Source organism: Herpailurus yagouaroundi, unplaced genomic scaffold, assembly GCF_014898765.1.
Source record: "Herpailurus yagouaroundi ecotype Mexico unplaced genomic scaffold, PumYag 67793, whole genome shotgun sequence".
NCBI classification, from domain to species: Eukaryota; Metazoa; Chordata; class Mammalia; order Carnivora; family Felidae; genus Herpailurus; species Herpailurus yagouaroundi.
The window spans coordinates 20,616,873-20,634,844 of record NW_024420586.1 but is presented as its reverse complement, the minus strand read 5'-3'; the positions used below and the strand labels follow the sequence as shown (position 1 = coordinate 20,634,844).

General features: G+C 43.1%; 1 long non-coding RNA gene across 1 annotated transcript in view; it reads left to right on the top strand.

The window, feature by feature from the left end:
- LOC121026134 (uncharacterized) overlaps positions 1–17,972 on the top strand; it is a 160,224-nt gene that overhangs the window by 95,795 nt on the left and 46,457 nt on the right. The window contains exon 3 of the long non-coding RNA XR_005788272.1: positions 3,874–3,987. This is a non-coding gene — a long non-coding RNA (uncharacterized LOC121026134). The remainder of the gene's footprint in view (positions 1–3,873; positions 3,988–17,972) is intronic.

Sequence of the window (17,972 nt, the reverse complement as noted above, 5' to 3'; positions counted from 1 at the left end):
TTTTTTCAACGTTTATTTATTTTTGGGACAGAGAGAGACAGAGCATGAACGGGGGAGCGGCAGAGAGAGAGGGAGACACAGAATCGGAAACAGGCTCCAGGCTCCGAGCCATCAGCCCCGAGCCCGACGCGGGGCTCGAACTCACGGACCGCGAGATCGTGACCTGGCTGAAGTCGGACGCTCAACCGACTGCGCCGCCCAGGCGCCCCCCATTATTTCTATTTAAAATGGAGAACTCCAGAGGACGGTTGATGATGAACTAGCAACCACTTAGCATCTCTGCTTCCCTGGCAAGTTGCCGCCAGCAGACTCTGCCGGGTTCTCTCATAGATGAATGGCACTCTTACTCATGAAAGCTACTTTGCAAGTCTACAAATATAATTAACTTGTTGGGTATGCTTGGGAGTGCAGCCAGAAGGGTGATAGGGAATCTGGCAACGTGTGGAAAAGTTCCTTCCATTTATAAAATTGTTCCAAACAATGTATACCCAGAAGGAAAGGTTGACCCAAAAGCCCTGTACGGGGAATCATAGACACTCTGTGAAAATTCCGGCATTTAAAGGAGAGGCTTCTTAGATGGTGTGACACCGGGACTCTTCGTTTTTTTTTTTTAGTTTATTTATTTATTTTGAGAGAGACAGAGCAGGGGAGGGGCAGAGAGAGAATCCCAAGCCGGCTCTGTACTGACAGCGCAGAGCCTGACTCGGGGCTCGAACCCTCAAACCACAGGATCATGACCGACCTAGCCACCCAAATGCCCCAACACAAGATTCTTAAAGTGCACATAGCACCAGCCCCTGCCCGAGAGCTCCAGCCTGCCCTTCCCGAAGGCCTACCCTATAGATTTTGGACTGTGGGGCCCCACAATTTCTTAGGCCAATTCCTTGCAATCAATCGATCTATCATATATATCTCATATAGGTTTTTTTTCTTCTTTAGTGGAATCCTGACTGATACCATTATCAAGCCCATTTCTTCATTTTTTTTTATTTTAATGATTATCGATTTTTGAGAGGGAGAGAGTGCGAGCAGGGGAGGAGCAGAGGGAGAGGGAGACAGAGGATCCGAAGTGGGCTCTGTGCTCTGTGCTGACAGCAGAGAGCCCAGTGTGGGTCTCAAACTCATAAACGGGGAGATTACGACCTGAGCCAAAGTGGGACGCTTAACCAACTGAGCCACTCAGGCAGCCCAAGCCCGTTTCCACCACGGACAACTGATCTTAATCCTCTGGGGACCTCTAAGAGCTAATGTAGCCATGTGCCGGGGTATTTATACACCAATTCTTATCAATCACGGATTCGTTCCCTGACGCTTTCACCCTACCGCGCATGTATATAGAGAGGGCTTTGGAGGCCAAAGAGAGTTTGCACTGGTGCTGGCAGTAAGGAAATGGATGGCATAGAAGGAAAATAATGGTCAATTCCAAGGAGATGTGGGTGGCCCAGTGACACTACCTGCTGCATCTCTGAACAGAGTGAAGTTTCAAGAGACAAAATACAAGATAGAAAAGTACAAAGGTGAGAAAGGAAATGCTTCAAAGTGTCCATCTGCCCCCATCCATGTTCCTGGGGGTTCCTGAGGTGCCCTACCCTCACCCTCACCACCCACACTCAAATGATTACTTCTCTATATTGTCTCAAGGGATGCCACTGGCATCTGCACAGATTACCAAGGTCAAGAGTGGGAAAGAGACTGTTGATGGTGGCTTCTTCATGCCTTTACATGCAAGGAATGTTACAACCTTCTTTTTTTTTAAATTTTTTAATGTTTTATTTATTGCTGAAAGAGATAGAGCACGAGCTGGTGAAGGGCTGAGAGAGAGGGGGACACAGAATCTGAAGCAGGGTCCAGGCTCCGAGCTGTTGGCACAGAGCCCGAAGAGGAGCTTGAACTCACAAGCCATGAGGTCATGATCTGAGCCAAAGTCCGATGTTTAACCGACTGAACCACCCAGGCGCCCCACAACCTTCTTCATAAGAAAGACTAGGGGCATCTGGGTGGCTCAGTCGGTTAAGCATACGACTCTTGGTTTGGGCTCAAGTCATGATCTCACCGTTCGTGAGTTCGAACCTCTTGTAGGGCTCTTCGCTGCCAGTGTGGAACCTGTTTGGGATTCTCTTTCTCTCTCTTTCTCTCTCTGTGCCCCTCTCCTGCTCACACTCTCTCAAAAATAAACAAACTTTAATTTGTTTTTAATGTTTCTTTATTTTTGAGAGAGAAAGAGAGAGAAAGACAGGGTGAGCATGGGAGGGGCAGAGAGAGGGAAATACAGAGTCCGAAGCAGGCTCCAGGCCCTGAGCTGTCAGCACGAACTGTAAGATCGTGACCTGAGCCGAAGTCGGACTGTCAACCGACTGCGGCACCCAGGCACCCTTCAAAGTAAATAAACTTTAACAAAATTTAAAAAGGGAAGACTATAGCAGACTATTCCATAATAAATCACAAAATGCAATTTACATTCTATCTACATAGAGGTAACCTATCAACATGACAAATTTTAGTTTTTACTGTATTTAAAAATCCTCCTTGAAAGGCTGCCAGGCATAGTATGTAAGATCGTGGATGCTGGAGCCAGGGTGCCTGGATTCAAAGTCCAGCTTGAGTCACTTTCCTGGCATTTTTGGCCAAGCCGCTTAACACTTAGGTCTCAGTTTCTTCATCTGTAAAATGGTCTTTGCTGTGAAGATTAAATGAATTAATATATTTGAAGGACTTAGACAAGTGAGTGACAATATAACACTGTAGGTTTAGTAACTGGAACGAAAATAAAAACGTAAAAGAAATCTTAGATGCTCCCCTATCTTTCCTCTTTTTGCCCCCCCCCTTTTTCCTCCCCCCCCCCCCCCCACTTCATCAAGCACTGTTCTAGGCACCAGAGTTATCAGCTGAGACCAGAACAAAGCCTGTGGCTTCATAAAGCTTTTACTTTAGCAGGAGCGAGACAACCATGTTCCCGAATAAATGATACAGGGTCCTACAGTGATGGCTAAGCAGCGAATGATCCCAGATGACACACGGAGAATTGACTCTGTGCCACCCAGTGTTCTCAGCTCCTTAAATATAAGATCATTTAAATCCTCTCAAAAGCCCTTCAATGGTTATTTTCATGCTCATGTTGTCCAGGAGGAACCTGCCAAGACAAAGTCAGGTAGCATGACCCCAGGGCAAGGGGGCAGGGCTGGCGTCTGAATCTAGGCCATCCACTTACCTCCAGGGTTGTATGATCAAGAGGCTGGAGGCAGGGATCCCAGTGCAAAGAAGAAGCAGCAAACCCAGGTGATCCTGGGCTGGGACAGAATCCTGGGTTGAGACCTGAGCAGTGGCAAGGGTTGAAGCCATGAGTTTGGAAGCCATCTGGGGACATTCCTTTGAGGGGCCCTAAAAAAAAATCAATCAATCAAAAGAAGAGTGAGTAGCTTAGAGTACTACTATATAAATGTGTTGTTAATAGAATTATCATCATTATCGTTATCATTATAACTGACTCATGCTTCCTTATGAAAGGTAGAGCTGGCTTGAGGGGCCATGTTGGAGAGGAAATTAATGAGTAGTAAGTGAGATCATATCATTAGAGCAATTAAGAAGCCATCAATACTGCAATTCTCTAATTAAGGGTTGTTAGATGGGGCTTACACTACCCTTTCCTGATATTTCAGTGCGAGAAAGGGACCTTTCATTTATTACTGGCTTTTTTCCCTTTAATGGATGATCAGTGTGCCAGTATACCCTGCTTTTCAAAAGTTCACGTTGGGCCACTTCACTTTTAGGAAGGACCTACACCTGTTTTCGCTAACAGGGAGCAATCCCAAGAGGATTTTCACTTCTATGAAAAAAGGCAAAAAGCAAAAATAACGTTCAGTGTTTGTTTTGCAGCAAGCCGTTATAGAGGCAGCACTTACCCCGAACAGTGAGAGTGACCCCATCGAGCTCCTTCCCCGGAAACTACGCTCAACACCTCAGCAACAAGCCGCCAGAGCTTTGGACCGGGTCTGTGAGCATCTGTGCTTTACCTTGATTTATTTTGTGCATGTGTGAACAAGATGTGTCCTAAGGTATCAGAAGAGCCTAAGAGAGTTGATTTTGGGGGTTTGGGGATACTCAGATTTTTCATATAAGCCACTAGTAATTGTTTCTTCACTTTACAACATTTCGGCTTATCAGAGTTTTCATAGGAACGCTCTATTCTCAGTGGGGGAAACCTGTATATCAAGATCTGTGTTGGGGATGGTGGCTGAGGAGGGAGACCTTGAGCCCACATGCAGTGCAGGTTCAAAGGCAGGTCCCGCCCTTCGGTCTCCCACCAAGGGTTGTCTGTAACTTACTTCCAAGTGCCTAAATGGCCCTGTTGTGCAAAAGAGTGTGATCTCTGGAATCAAATCCATTTCCTTAGTATCTGAGATATTGGGTCAATCGCTTAGCCTCTTTATGCTTCAGTCTCCTTGTCTGTTCAGTGAAGATGCAAAGAGTGCCAACCTCATGAATTCCATAGAGCAGGGGTCAGCAAATTACGGCTTGTGGGCCAAATTCAACCTGCAACTTATTTTTGTAAAGTTTTACTGGAACGTGGCCAAATCCATTTGTTTACACTTTGGCTTTCAGAGCTGAATACTATGACAGAGATATTACGGGTCACAAAGTTGGGAATAATTTACCATCTGGCCATTTACAGAAAAAGTTTGCCAGCGCCTGACCTAGAGGAGTAAATAAGACAATGCATATAAATGCGTATCCCGGTTCCTGGCACACCACAAGAACCCTGTGAATAATAATGATTAGCTTCCTCTATTGCCAAAAATGCAAGAACCATTCACTAAGGCCTAAAATATTCAGCTAATAATCATAAACACTGTGAATCTGAATGGATTTCTGAAATGTTTGGGAAGTCAGCCCAACATCGCTGTACTGCATTGTTCTTTTGGTATTTAGTTATGTCAGTCATTCATTCATTCATTCGCGGATTTATTGGATTCCAGTTGTTTTCACATATCTGGTATATCTACAAGGTTAGTGGGCCAGTCATCCATGGGCACGAATCTATGCCTGATGAATATTCACGTGGAGAGGGGGCCAGAAAACATTTGGCACTGGGGGGAGACAGAGATATTAAAGCCAGTGTGGGGGTTTGTCCTGTGATCCTTGGGTCTGTGTCTGAGTCCTTGCAAGGGAAACTTTGCTTTCACGTGACAGCATGAGAGAGGGGAGCATGCTCACCTCTGCTTTGTTTGTTTGTTTGTTTATTTTAAATTCAAGTTAGTTAACATATAGTGTAATAATGGTTTCAGGACTAGAATTTAGTGATTCATCCCTTACGTACAACACCCAGTGCTCGTCACAAGTTTCCTCCTTAATGCCCATCACCCCTTCAGCCCGCCTCCCCACCGAGCACCCCACCAGCAACCCTCAGTTTGTTCTCTGTATTTAAGAGTCTCTTACGGTTTGTCTCCCTCTCTGTTTTTATATTATTTTTGCTTCCCTTCCCTTATGTTCTGCTGTTTCGTATCTTAAATTCCACATGAGTGAAATCACATACTTGTCTTTCTCTGACTTATTTCACTTAGCATAATACACTGTAGTTTCATCCACATTATTGCAAATGGCAATATTTCATTCTTTTTGATCACCAAGTAATACTCCATTGTATATATATACCACATCTTCTTTATCCATTCATCCACCGATGGACATTTGGGCTCTTGCCATGCTTTGGCTATTGTTGATAATGCTGCTATAAACATTGGGGTGCATGTAGCCCTTTGAATCAGCACTCCTATATCCTTTGGATAAATACCTAGTAGTACCATTGCTGGGTCATAGGGTAGTTCTGTTTTTAACTTTTTGAAGAGTCTCCATGCTGTTTCCCAGACTGGCTGCCCCAGTCTGCATTCCCCCCAGCAGTGCAAGAGGGTTCCCCTTTCTCCGCATCCTCGCCAACATCTGTTGTTGCCTGAGTTGTTAATGTCAGCCAATTTGACAGGTGTGAGGTGGTATCTCATTGTTCACCTATGCTTTGTGTCCCATGGGCAAAGTGGGAAATAAAATGGAGAGAAGGGCAGAGGGGCATTCCCTCTCCATCAGTGTGGTGCACACCATGGCTGCAGCTTGTTTTGCAGGACTGTAGTCTTGGAGTCATCGGGAGATGGTGCCCTAGGACCACTCTTACTGCTGTCTGTCACTCGCATGGGATATGCGTGCAGTGTGGAGGGTTAAGAAGAAAGGCTTTCTCCAACAGACACTAGCATGGCGCCCTAGAATGGATTAAGAAACCTTAAAACTGCCCATAAATAGCTGGGTGAAATTTTGAGGAGGGCAGAGGCCCTTGCCCTAAACATGTGGGTAGAAACTCATGGAACTGACGTTATCAATGCTATCAAGTTCATTTTCATATGCACAAGTTGGTGAGACCTAGTGAGACTCCATTGCATGCCTAGGACAGAAACATGACTGAGGACCCATTCTGCTTGGACCCACAGAAACCTTGTTTCAAAGTGATTTAAAGACCCTGATAAATGCCGAAAAGCCAAAAATAGCTATCTCCTCTTTGCCACTCTTACAGGTCAAAGAGCTAGAAGGAAACTTTAGCTCATCTTGTCCAACCTCCTTGTTTTACAGACAGGAAAACTCAGAGGAAATCACATATATTTCATTAATGGGAGAGCCCGGACCACACACTAGTTGCAGTCTCATCTGAGGTGGGAAAGGAACAGGCCTGGAGGTGGCCCAGGAATTGGTCAGGTAGAGTCTTCTGCAGCCCAGAAAGAGTAGTGCCAAACGGGCCCATTTCTGCCATTTGCTGGAGACCAGGTCAAGAGTACAAATGGAGGTCCGTGCGCTGTTTATCTAAAAATACGTTGTAAATCAAGCTAGCAAACAGTGCAATAAAATGTTTCATCCTCCTATCTTGACAAATATACTTCCGTAAAAATCTGCAAGTCCTGGTTCAAGTGAGAAATCTCAGACCCCGAGGCCCCGTGGACTCCTCACCTTGTGTAGTAGGGTACCATCTGAGGAGGGCCAGGTCAGGTTGAAAAAACATTTCTTAAAGCACATGCCAATGAGCTATGGCCCTGTGTCCCCTAAATACACCCCAGCTGCCCGCCCCCTTTCCTTTCCTGAGTCCAGCTGTGCTAAAATGGAAGCAACAACCATTACAAAACATTTCAACTAATAGAAGTTCAGTCTGGTAGGCAGGAGGTAATCTTCGGGAACATCTACTTTGCAGGGAAGCAGAGAATTTTGGAACCATATTGGGATAAATAATATGGGGTCCTGTAGACAGAAACCAATTAAGTCGAACCCCAGGTCGAGACTTCCCTAGTTGTCATCTCTACATAATAATCTCTATTCCAAGGCTCTCAGGGCCACCTGAGCCTCTTTGGTCTCATTCAAACTCAGAAAAAGAAAAATGTTCATTTTATTTGAACCAGAAGAAGGGAACATAGATTCTTTCCGTTCATTTTCATAGGCCATTGACTTCCACAGACTGCTTCTTTAGGTGGTTTGGTAATCGTCCTTACTTAACATTCGGTGATATTCTATATGCTTTTAGCAATAGGAGTAGTGAACCAGTTAATCTTGAAAACACATCTTGTCCTAATTTCATCATTACTTTGACCACCCCTTCTTTTTGACTTCATTTAGAGTGTCCTCACTCCTTATTTCTGTATCCAAACAGAGGAAGGGCTCAATTTTCTTACATTCTCCCAAGTGGTTTTGCTTAAAATGGGAGCAAATTACATTCACAGCAGAAGAAAATTAGGGGCTTACGTACTTTATATTTTCAACAGTACGTCTTCAAGAGTGTTTCTGTTGGTCAGCTGAGGAACTAGGACACTCAAGACCTTAAGGCAAGTCAAGCATCTCTTAAGACAGTTTATCATGACGCTGTTCAAAAACCACTTCGCAAAGCCTTAGAAGTGACTTGGGAATCGGAAAGGTTTCCTTAACTAGTTGATATCAGTGACTAAGGAAGGAAAGATGCATAGAGTTACTTTTTTTTTTTTATTTATATATGAAATTTATTGTCAAATTGGTTTCCATACAACACCCAGTGCTCATCCCAAAAGGTGCCCTCCTCAATACCCATCACCCACCCTCTCCTCCCTCCCACCCCCCATCAACCCTCAGTTTGCTCTCAGTTCTCAACAGTCTCTTATGCTTTGGCTCTCTCCCACTCTAAGCTCTTTTTTTTTTTTTCCTTCCCCTCCCCCATGGGTTCCTGTTAAGTTTCTCAGGATCCACATAAGAGTGAAACCATATGGTATCTGTCTTTCTCTGTATGGCTTATTTCACTTAGCATCACACTCTCCAGTTCCATCCACGTTGCTACAAAAGGCCAGATTTCATTTTTTCTCATTGCCACGTAGTATTCCATAGTGTATATAAACCACAATTTCTTTATCCATTCATCAGTTGATGGACATTTAGGCTCTTTCCATAATTTGGCTATTGTTGAGAGTGCTGCTATGAACATTGGGGTACAAGTGCCCCTATGCATCAGTACTCCTGTGTCCCTTGGATAAATTCCTAGCAGTGCTATTGCTGGGTCATAGGGTAGGTCTATTTTTAATTTTCTGAGGAACCTCCACACTGCTTTCCAGAGCGGCTGCACCAATTTGCATTCCCACCAACAGTGCAAGAGGGTTCCCGTTTCTCCACATCCTCTCCAGCATCTATAGTCTCCTGATTTGTTCATTTTGGCCACTCTGACTAGCGTGAGGTGATACCTGAGTGTGGTTTTGATTTGTATTTCCCTGATAAGGAGCGACGCTGAACATCTTTTCATGTGCCTGTTGGCCATCCGGATGTCTTCTTTAGAGAAGTGTCTATTCATGTTTTCTGCCCATTTCTTCACTGGGTTATTTGCTTTTCGGGTGTGGAGTTTGGTGAGCTCTTTATAGATTTTGGATACTAGCCCTTTGTCCGATATGTCATTTGCAAATATCTTTTCCCATTCCGTTGGTTGCCTTTTAGTTTTGTTGGTTGTTTCCTTTGCTGTGCAGAAGCTTGTTATCTTCATAAGGTCCCAGTAATTCACTTTTGCTTTTAATTCCCTTGCCTTTGGGGATGTGTCGAGTAAGAGATTGCTACGGCTGAGGTCAGAGAGGTCTTTTCCTGCTTTCTCCTCTAGGGTTTTGATGGTTTCCTGTCTCACATTCAGGTCCTTTATCCATTTTGAGTTTATTTTTGTGAATGGTGTGAGAAAGTGGTCTAGTTTCAACCTTCTGCATGTTGCTGTCCAGTTCTCCCAGCACCATTTGTTAAAGAGGCTGTCTTTTTTCCATTGGATGTTCTTTCCTGCTTTGTCAAAGATGAGTTGGCCATACGTTTGTGGGTCTAGTTCTGGGGTTTCTATTCTATTCCATTGGTCTATGTGTCTGTTTTTGTGCCATAGAGTTACTTAAGAAATGTAAACAATGACAATTGCCTAGACTAGTGTACCATGGTCTTATTTGATTTTGTCATTCATCAAAATGCACAAATATTTCTTGAGAACCCTTTAAGTACTTGATGCAGATCAATAGTGTTTTGAATTTCAAGGACAACAACTAATCGATACAAAATTGGCAACCAGCATGAGAAAAAAATCAATTTCTGGTGGCTAATGTAACCGTACTTCTTAGTTGCTAGTTCCAAGTTTTTGCTTGGTTCACCCACTTACACTTACCAATTATGAATCATGTTTAGAATGCCATCGGTGCTTTTAAGGAATATCTACTGAAGCTGGGTTACACAATTTTCCTTATACAATTTGTCTTAAAAAGGAAAAAACCCACAAACTACCTGACATTCCTGCCTTCAAGGGGATTTTAGTATACATGAAAGGAAATAAAAATGCATAAATAATATACAAATATGTACAACTTTTTTAAAGTTTATTTATTTATTTTGGGGAGGGGGAGGGAGAGAAAATCCCAAGCAGGCTCCACACTCAGTGTGGGGCCTGACACAGGGCTCTGTCTCGAAAACTGTGAGATCATGACCTGAGCTGGAATCAAGAGTCAGACACTCAACCGACTGAGCCACCCAGATGCCCCATAAATATATACAAATTTAAATAAAAATTATATATGTAGATATATAGATATAGATACATAAAACCAACAACCCAGAAGGATTCTGGGAAGAGGGCAACCTGAGCACATGATTTTTACTCCTATTTCCCTCAGCTTTCTGCTGTGGTGAATCAACTCATAAGTTAAAGGCATGTGTGTGTGTGTGTGTGTGTGTGTGTGTGTGTGTGTGTGCGTGTTGGTGCATGGGTTGGGTATATGGTATAGAGATGCCTATGTTTCACTCTAGGAACCTGGAGGGGATCCTACACTTCTAGGATCTTCAGTCTTCCCACATGACCTCTCAGAAACCAGGTTAGGAGAAGGCACCTTCTCTGTGGCATGATTTCAATCGCCCAGGAGGTGGGAGACCATTCTCTCTGATCTGTCCTGGAGTCGGGAACTCTGATTCCAAGGCCTTGTAGTGTAGGAATTGACTAAACCTGTGGAGATAAACCTTTATTTCCTGCTCACTGATGAATCTCTGAGACACGTTGCTGATTCCATGAATGTTGCCATTGCTGCGGGGAACCGGTGCTATGAACTGCTTCCCTTCCAGTGGGCCAAAAACAGCAGCCACTCAAAGCTCAAACCTGGAGAAGACCAACATAATAGAATCCTCAGCATCAATCAGTTCTGTTGTTTCACCTGTGGTTTAACATGAAAAATTTCTGACTTCATTGTTCTGCAAGGCCACCATGGCCTGACCGTCTTCACCAACCCTACACAAATGTTCTTGGAGTTCTTACTGCAGTGACTAGACATGTGATTCACGGATCAATTAAGGTGACATAGTTTCAAGGACAAGAGTTATAGTATTAGAAGAAAACTACAAAAATCTATGATGATAATCCCTATTAAAAAAAGGAAATGCAGAAAAAAAAAGAAAAGAAATTGTGAGAAAGCAAAAGGTTTTAGAAATTTTATTTATTTTTTTAAGTAGGCTTTCACGCCCAGCATAGAGCCTAATGTCAGGCTTGAACTCACAACCCTGAGATCAAGAACTGAGCTGAGATCAAGAGTCGGACACTTAACTGACTGAGCCACCCAGGCACCCCTGGAAAATTTTAAAAGTGGGATTTCTGGGGGTGCTTGGGTGGCTCAGTCGGTTAAGCGTCGACTTTGGCTCAGGTCATGATCTCACAGTTTGTGAGTTCGAGCCCCACGTCAGGCTGTGTGGTGACAGCTCAAAGCCTGGAGCCTGCTTCGGATTCTGTCTCCTTCTCTCTCTGCCCCTCCCCACTTGTGCTCTGTCTTGCTGTCTCTCAAAAATAAGTAATGTAAAAAAATTTAAAGAAAAAAGTCAGATTTCTGGGGGAGCCTGGCTGGCTCAGTTGGTGAAGCATGAGACTCTTGATCCTAGAGTCGTGAGTTCGAGCCTCACGTTGGGTGTAGAGCTTACTTAAAAACAAAACAAAAATCTTAAAAAAGAAAAAGAAAAAAAGTGGGATTTGTAAATTTAAAGGTTCCAAAGAAGTGAAAAAATGGAATCAATGCTACTGAAAACCGAATAAGCGACTTGGAAGTTCAAATACAGAAACGATCTCAAAAAGCAAAACAAAACATGAAGAAATAGAAATCATGAGTGAAAAAAGAAAACGTGTTATAGAGCAAGCCCTGAGATTTATGCCAAGAATAGAATTTCCAGGAGAGAAGGCAAATGGTAGAAAGAAAGCAATAATTCAAGAAATGATAGAAAGAATGCTTATCTGAGCTTCCAACGTAATCAAGTTTTGAGATCGAAAGTGTTCATTGGGCACCCAACAGGATTAAATATACACTCCTAGCCATATCTGGTGAAATTCTAGGATAAAGTATCTTGGAAACTTTTAGACAGAAAAACAAAAAACAAAAAACAAAAACCAAAGTATGAGCAAAAAAGAAGATAATCAAAGGGAAACAGATTTCTTTTCTGCTATATAAATCTAGAGGATACAGTAGCTCATTTATAAAATTTTGAGAGGAAAAATATAGCAGCCAATGCCCTCATTTACTCATGAAGGCAGCATTGACACAGTTTCACACATGCAAGGGCCCAGAAAGTATGCTAACTATGCCTCCTTTCTGGAGAGACTGAGGAAATTCTCCAGGCAAATGGAAATTAAATCAGAAGACTTTTCAAGATGAGGGAAATGAAATTTCTAATGAAATTTCTAACAATAGTGTATGATAATTCTAGGCTCCTCTGTCCAGTTACCTCCAGCTCTTCATTTTCATTGCTTTCCCACTGATCCAAGCTATTATAATCTCTCATTGGTTGTTTCTTTGGTCACCTTCTAACGGCTCTCCATGTTTTCACTATATTCTCTTTCACTTTGACCAGACTCATCTTTTCCAAAGCGTACTTTGGGTTTGTTTGTTTGTTTGTTTGTTTTGAATGTAAGCTGTATGCCCGACATTGAACTCATGACCCCAGGATCAAGAGTCACATGCTTTACTGACAAAGCCAGTCAGGTGCTCCTTCCAAAGGGTACTTTGATAATGCCACCTCTCCCGCACTCCTTAAACCTTTCAGCAGCTTTACATTGTTCTCAGGTTGGAAAGTTAAATCTTTAACATGCTGTGAAGGTTTTGCATGATATGACTCCATCTTACCTACCCAGCTTTATCATGTACCTCTTCTGCCTTATTTCACATTATGTGCTCTCCCACCATGGGGAATTGTGCACTCTGAACCTGTTCCTTGAACATTTTCTTTCCCCTCCTCCATTTGGTTGAATTTTTATTCATCCACTTTGAGGGCAGACCCTTGAAAAAGATCGCTCTTTGGAAGAGAAACGATCAAGACTCAACTCAGAAGGGACAATTAATCAGCTGTAGATATAATTCTCTTTGCTTTGTTTTGTCTTCTGGTTGGGGCAAAGGTGTAAATTCCTGGAAAGATGAGAAAATGGCCAACTGAAGGAAGAAGTAAAGATGACAAGAGACGACGTTGTCTACAAGTTAATGATAGTGGTCAGAGTGGCATGGGAGAGAAGTATGTCATGGAATTAGTTTTTAGAATCTTACATACATGAATTCACTCTCTAGCACTCGTTGGGACCATTACATAAACTGAAATATGGGACAGTTGATCATACGTAGAAGAGGTTTTCTGTGGAAACATCTATAAAGTCTAATGGGCGTGTCATGACTTGAGGAAACTCATACAACATTAAAAAGGAAAACATCTATTGGTGTATTAGTTTTCTAAGGCTGTGAAACAAATTACCATAAACTCAGTGGCTTAAAACCGCACACATTGATTTTTTTCACATTTTTTGTTGCTGACGAGTCCAGGAACGGCTTAGCTCGATTCTCTGCTCCGAGGTCTCATAAGGCTACAATGAAGGTGTCGTGTAGGGTTGCAGTTTCACCTGAGGCTCAGGTGGAGAAGGATCTACTTCTAAGCTCTGATGGCTGATGGCAGCACTCAGTTTCTTGTTGGACTGGGGGCTTACGTTTCTTGATGCTATTGGCCAAAGGGTACTCTCAATTGCTTACCACGTGGCCCTCTCCTTAGGCCAGCTCATACCAAGTCAGCTGGCAGCTTCAAAGTCAGCACAGGAAAGAGTGTCTCAGCAAGTGGGAGTTACAGTCTATGTACCATAATCGTGTGCACATAATCACACACATCTCATCACATTTGCCGTGCTTCTTGGTTACAAACAGATCACAGGTCCTGGTCAACACTTAAGAGAATGGGACGACACAAAGACATACACACCAGGAGGCAGGGATCGTGGGGATTACCCTTGACTCTATTTACCACAGTTGGGTATGCATGGTTTTTATTCAGCTCTGAGAAATTGTTTTGCATTATGTTGCATGACCTTGACTATGATAACAAATATCTGATGATCCTTCCAAGTGTCTTGACTTCTCTGTTGCCAGCAAGGCTTCCCTAAAATGTTGAAAGAGATGTAGGGACTCCTAACACCATCAAGGTTACTAGGGAGGTACACCATAAGATAATTTATGTTAAAGAAATCAGTATGATAATCTGTCAAGGAAAAGAAAAACTTAAATTCTCGAAACTGAGACGCATAAGATAAAAATGTTGTCAAGCCAGGAGAAGAGGTTTCCTTGAACACCCCCAACAGGCGTCTGGCAACTTGGAAGCTGGTCTTACAGAGGAGATAAATGATATGAGTCATTATGGTAAGGAGATCAAAGTGGCTAGTGCGATGAGGCTGGGCCCATGCCAACTAAGAAATCCACCATTATCATTTGTCTTTCCACGTATGTTCCCTATGAAGAATATGATGTAGGGGCGCCTGGGTGGCGCAGTTGGTTAAGCGTCCGACTTCAGCCAGGTCACGATCTCGCGGTCCGTGAGTTCGAGCCCCGCGTCAGGCTCTGGGCTGATGGCTCAGAGCCTGGAGCCTGTTTCCGATTCTGTGTCTCCCTCTCTCTCTGCCCCTCCCCCGTTCATGCTCTGTCTCTCTCTGTCCCAAAAATAAATAAAACGTTGAAAAAAAAAATTAAAAAAAAAAAAAAAAGAATATGATGTATTGGCCAAGCTAGATGTGGTCTTCTTGGCTGTTGAATCATATGCAGTGAATTTGCATCCTCACTTATACATTGGATTTTATTCTATTGCATACTGAGAGTTAGTTTTCTTGAAATGGTTCGATTATCAAGGCACTAACAAAATATTACTCTTCATCTATCCTCCCATGTGACCTCAGTGCTCTGCCTCACTTGGTGTTTCATTTTACAGATGAAGAAATGGCAACCCAACTAGGTTAAATCAGTTTAGAAAGCTAGAAAAGGGAAGAATCAGATTTCAACCCAAGTCTCTCTCTCTCTGTATATGTAGTGGTTCAATGTAATTTCATTTGAAAGGTTTTACTACTAAACACGATTATTGAAAACTCTCCCTGACTCCAGCCCTGGGGATGGATGGAGCCTTAAGCAAAGGGAAAAATGGTAAAGCTCTAAGTCTTAAAAGTGGGGGGTGGGAGATGGTTGGACTTGGTCACAGTGTAAGAACTTTAAATGGGATTGGGCTGAAAGCTGGACTCAAGACAAATTCTCAAGTTACTGTTTTCAGGCCTCTCATAATCTACCTGTTTAGGTGTGGGATTGACCCTGCTGTCTGAAGGAGGGCTCAGCCTGCAAGTAGTTTATCAGTTAACTCTGTAACCTCAGGGAATGTGGAGTGGGTTGCAGTGTGATGGGCAGGGAATCAAGTCATTAGAGATTGGCTCCCAGCCTTTAATTTCAGTTGGAGTCACTGGGTTGGATGTTACCATCGTGTCAGTGTTAAGTTCCTATTTTGAGGGATTGAGACTGGTAATGTAGGAGAATGTCATTGTTTGGGGAAAATATAACCAAAGTGTTTTGAAGTGATGGGACACTACATTGGCAGATGGCTCTCCAAGAAGTTTTTGATTTTGTTTTTGTATTAGTAGGCTCCACGCCTAGCGTGGAGCCCAGTGCAGGGCTTGAACTCACGACCCTGAGATCAAGACCTGAGTTGAGATCGAGAGTTGGATGCTTAACTCACTGAGCCACTCAGATGCTCCTGGCTGTCCAAGAGTTTAGGCAAGACTAACAATGAAAGAGAGAAAGAGAGAGGGAGAGAAAGAGAGTGTAAAAGCAAATGGAGTAACATATTAATTTGAAACCTCGGTAAAGCAGATACAGGAGTTGTTTGAACTGTTCTGATGACTTTTCATTAATTTTAAATCCATTTCAAAATAGATTTTAAAAATAATTCAAAGGGACACATGCACCCTGATCTTTATGGCAGCATTATCTACAATAGCCAAATTATGCAAAGAGTCCAAGTATCCATCAACAGATGAATGGATGAAGAAGTGTACATATACAGTGGAATACTACTCAGCCATAAAAAGAATGAAGTCTTGGGGCGCCTGGGTGGCTCAGCTGGTTAAGTGTCCGACTTCGGCTCAGGTCATGATCTCATGGCTCATGAGTTCGAGTCCCGTGTTGGGCTCTGTGCCAACAGCTCAGAACCAGGAGCCTGCTTCAGATTCCGTGTCTCCCTCTCTCTCTGCCCCTCCCCTGCTTGTGCTCTCTCTCTCTCTCTCTCACCTTCTCTCTCTCAAAGATAAACAAACATTACAAAAAAAAAAAAAAGAATGAAATCTTGCCATTAGCAACAACATGGATGGAAATAGAGAGAATTATGCTAAGCAAAAGAAGTCAGTCAAAAACAAAGACCTTGTGATTTCATTCCTGTGTGGAATTTAAGAAACAAACCAGCAGAAGGGGAAACAGAAGAGAGAGAGAGAGAGAGAGAGAGAGAGGTAAACTAAGAAACAGACTCTTGGGGCATCTGGCTGGCTCAGTCAGAAGAGCATGCGACTCTTGATCTTGGGGTTGTGACTTCAAGCCCCACAGTTGGTGTAGATTACAGAAAAGAAAAGAGGAAAAAGGAACAGTCTATTAACTACACAGAACAAACTGATGGTTAACAGAGAGGATGTGGGTGGGGAGGATGGGTTTAAATAGGTGATGGGGATTACGGAGTGAACTTGTGATGAACACCAGGTATTGTATCGAAGTGTTGAATCACTATATTGTCTGCCTGAAACTAATGTTATGTTGTATGCTAACTAGCTAGAATTTAAATAAAAATGTAAAAAAAAAAAACCTTTTTAATTAATAAAGCTAAAGGGGAGTGGGAGATACAGGCTTCCAGTCATGGAATGAATAAGTCACGGGGTGAAAGGTACAGCATGAGGAACATAGTGATATCATAATGGCGCTGTGGGATGAGACACGGTAGCTACCCTTGGGGGGACCACAGCATAACATATAAACTTGTCCAATCACTGTGTTGTGCACCTGAAAGAACGTAACATTGTGGGTCAACCATATTCAAATTTTTAAAAATTAAGAAAAAGATATACTTAGAGCATATTTTTTTTTAAAAAACCTGAAACTAAAATTAAATAAAAGTAAAGAAATCTGAGGAGGCAAGCTCTGTTGCCGGGCTTGTTTACAGGGGAGAAAAAGAAGGTGTAGAGTGGCGCAGGCACTTGCCCCAAGTCACTAAGTCAGCAAGGGGTGGACTTGGCTGGATGCCCAAGTGGATGAGGAGAATGAGGCGGAAATTGGCCTGTTGAGGATGACAGAATTTCCACAGCCATCGTGCCTGTCTTGTTAGGTTCTTGTCCTTCAGATTGCACAATAGTGAGCTCAACTCAGAGAAGGTGTCCACACAGATAGAGGTATCTCTTTTTCTTTTTAATTTTTTTTAACGTTTATTGCTTTTTGAGAGAGAAAGCGCAGGCAAGGCAGGGGCAGAGAGAGAGGGAGACGCAGAATCCGAAGTGGGCTCCAGGCTCTGAGGTGGCAGCACAGAGCCCCCCCCACCCCCCCACCCCACCCAGGGCTGGAACTCATGAACCGTGAGATCATGGCCCGGGCTGAAGTCGGATGCTCAACCGACTGAGCCACTCAGGCACCCCTGAATAGAAATATTTCTATATGCCAGTGCTTTGTCATGTAATAGCCACTCTCAGCTGTCACCCAAGCCCAGACTAGGCTGGAATACAGAATGAGGTGTGCAGAAACCGATGTTGGGCTCTGTATGTCTGAAAAAAAGCAGGAGCCTGAAGGATGCAAAGGAGATGACAAAGAAGAGGTCTGCCTTGCTGCCTAAATCTCTTAATGACAATTAACAAACTCGTCTCTTACGGCCATTGACAAGGAGGCTGTGTGTATAAAAGCACTTCAAATGGCTGGGCTCGGGACCTGTCTAATGAGGTCTTTGATAATTTCATGGGGAAAAGATATGAGTAGGAGGAAGAAAAAGAGCCTATGATGGAGTGAAGGAGATAATGGACTTTAAAAATGGGGCAATTTACCATTTAGAAGGTGAAAGATTAGCATTTGGCGGGGGGGGGGGGGGGGGGGGGGGGGGGACAAAAAAAATAAAAAAAAATTCAGTATATTATTTTTTAAAAT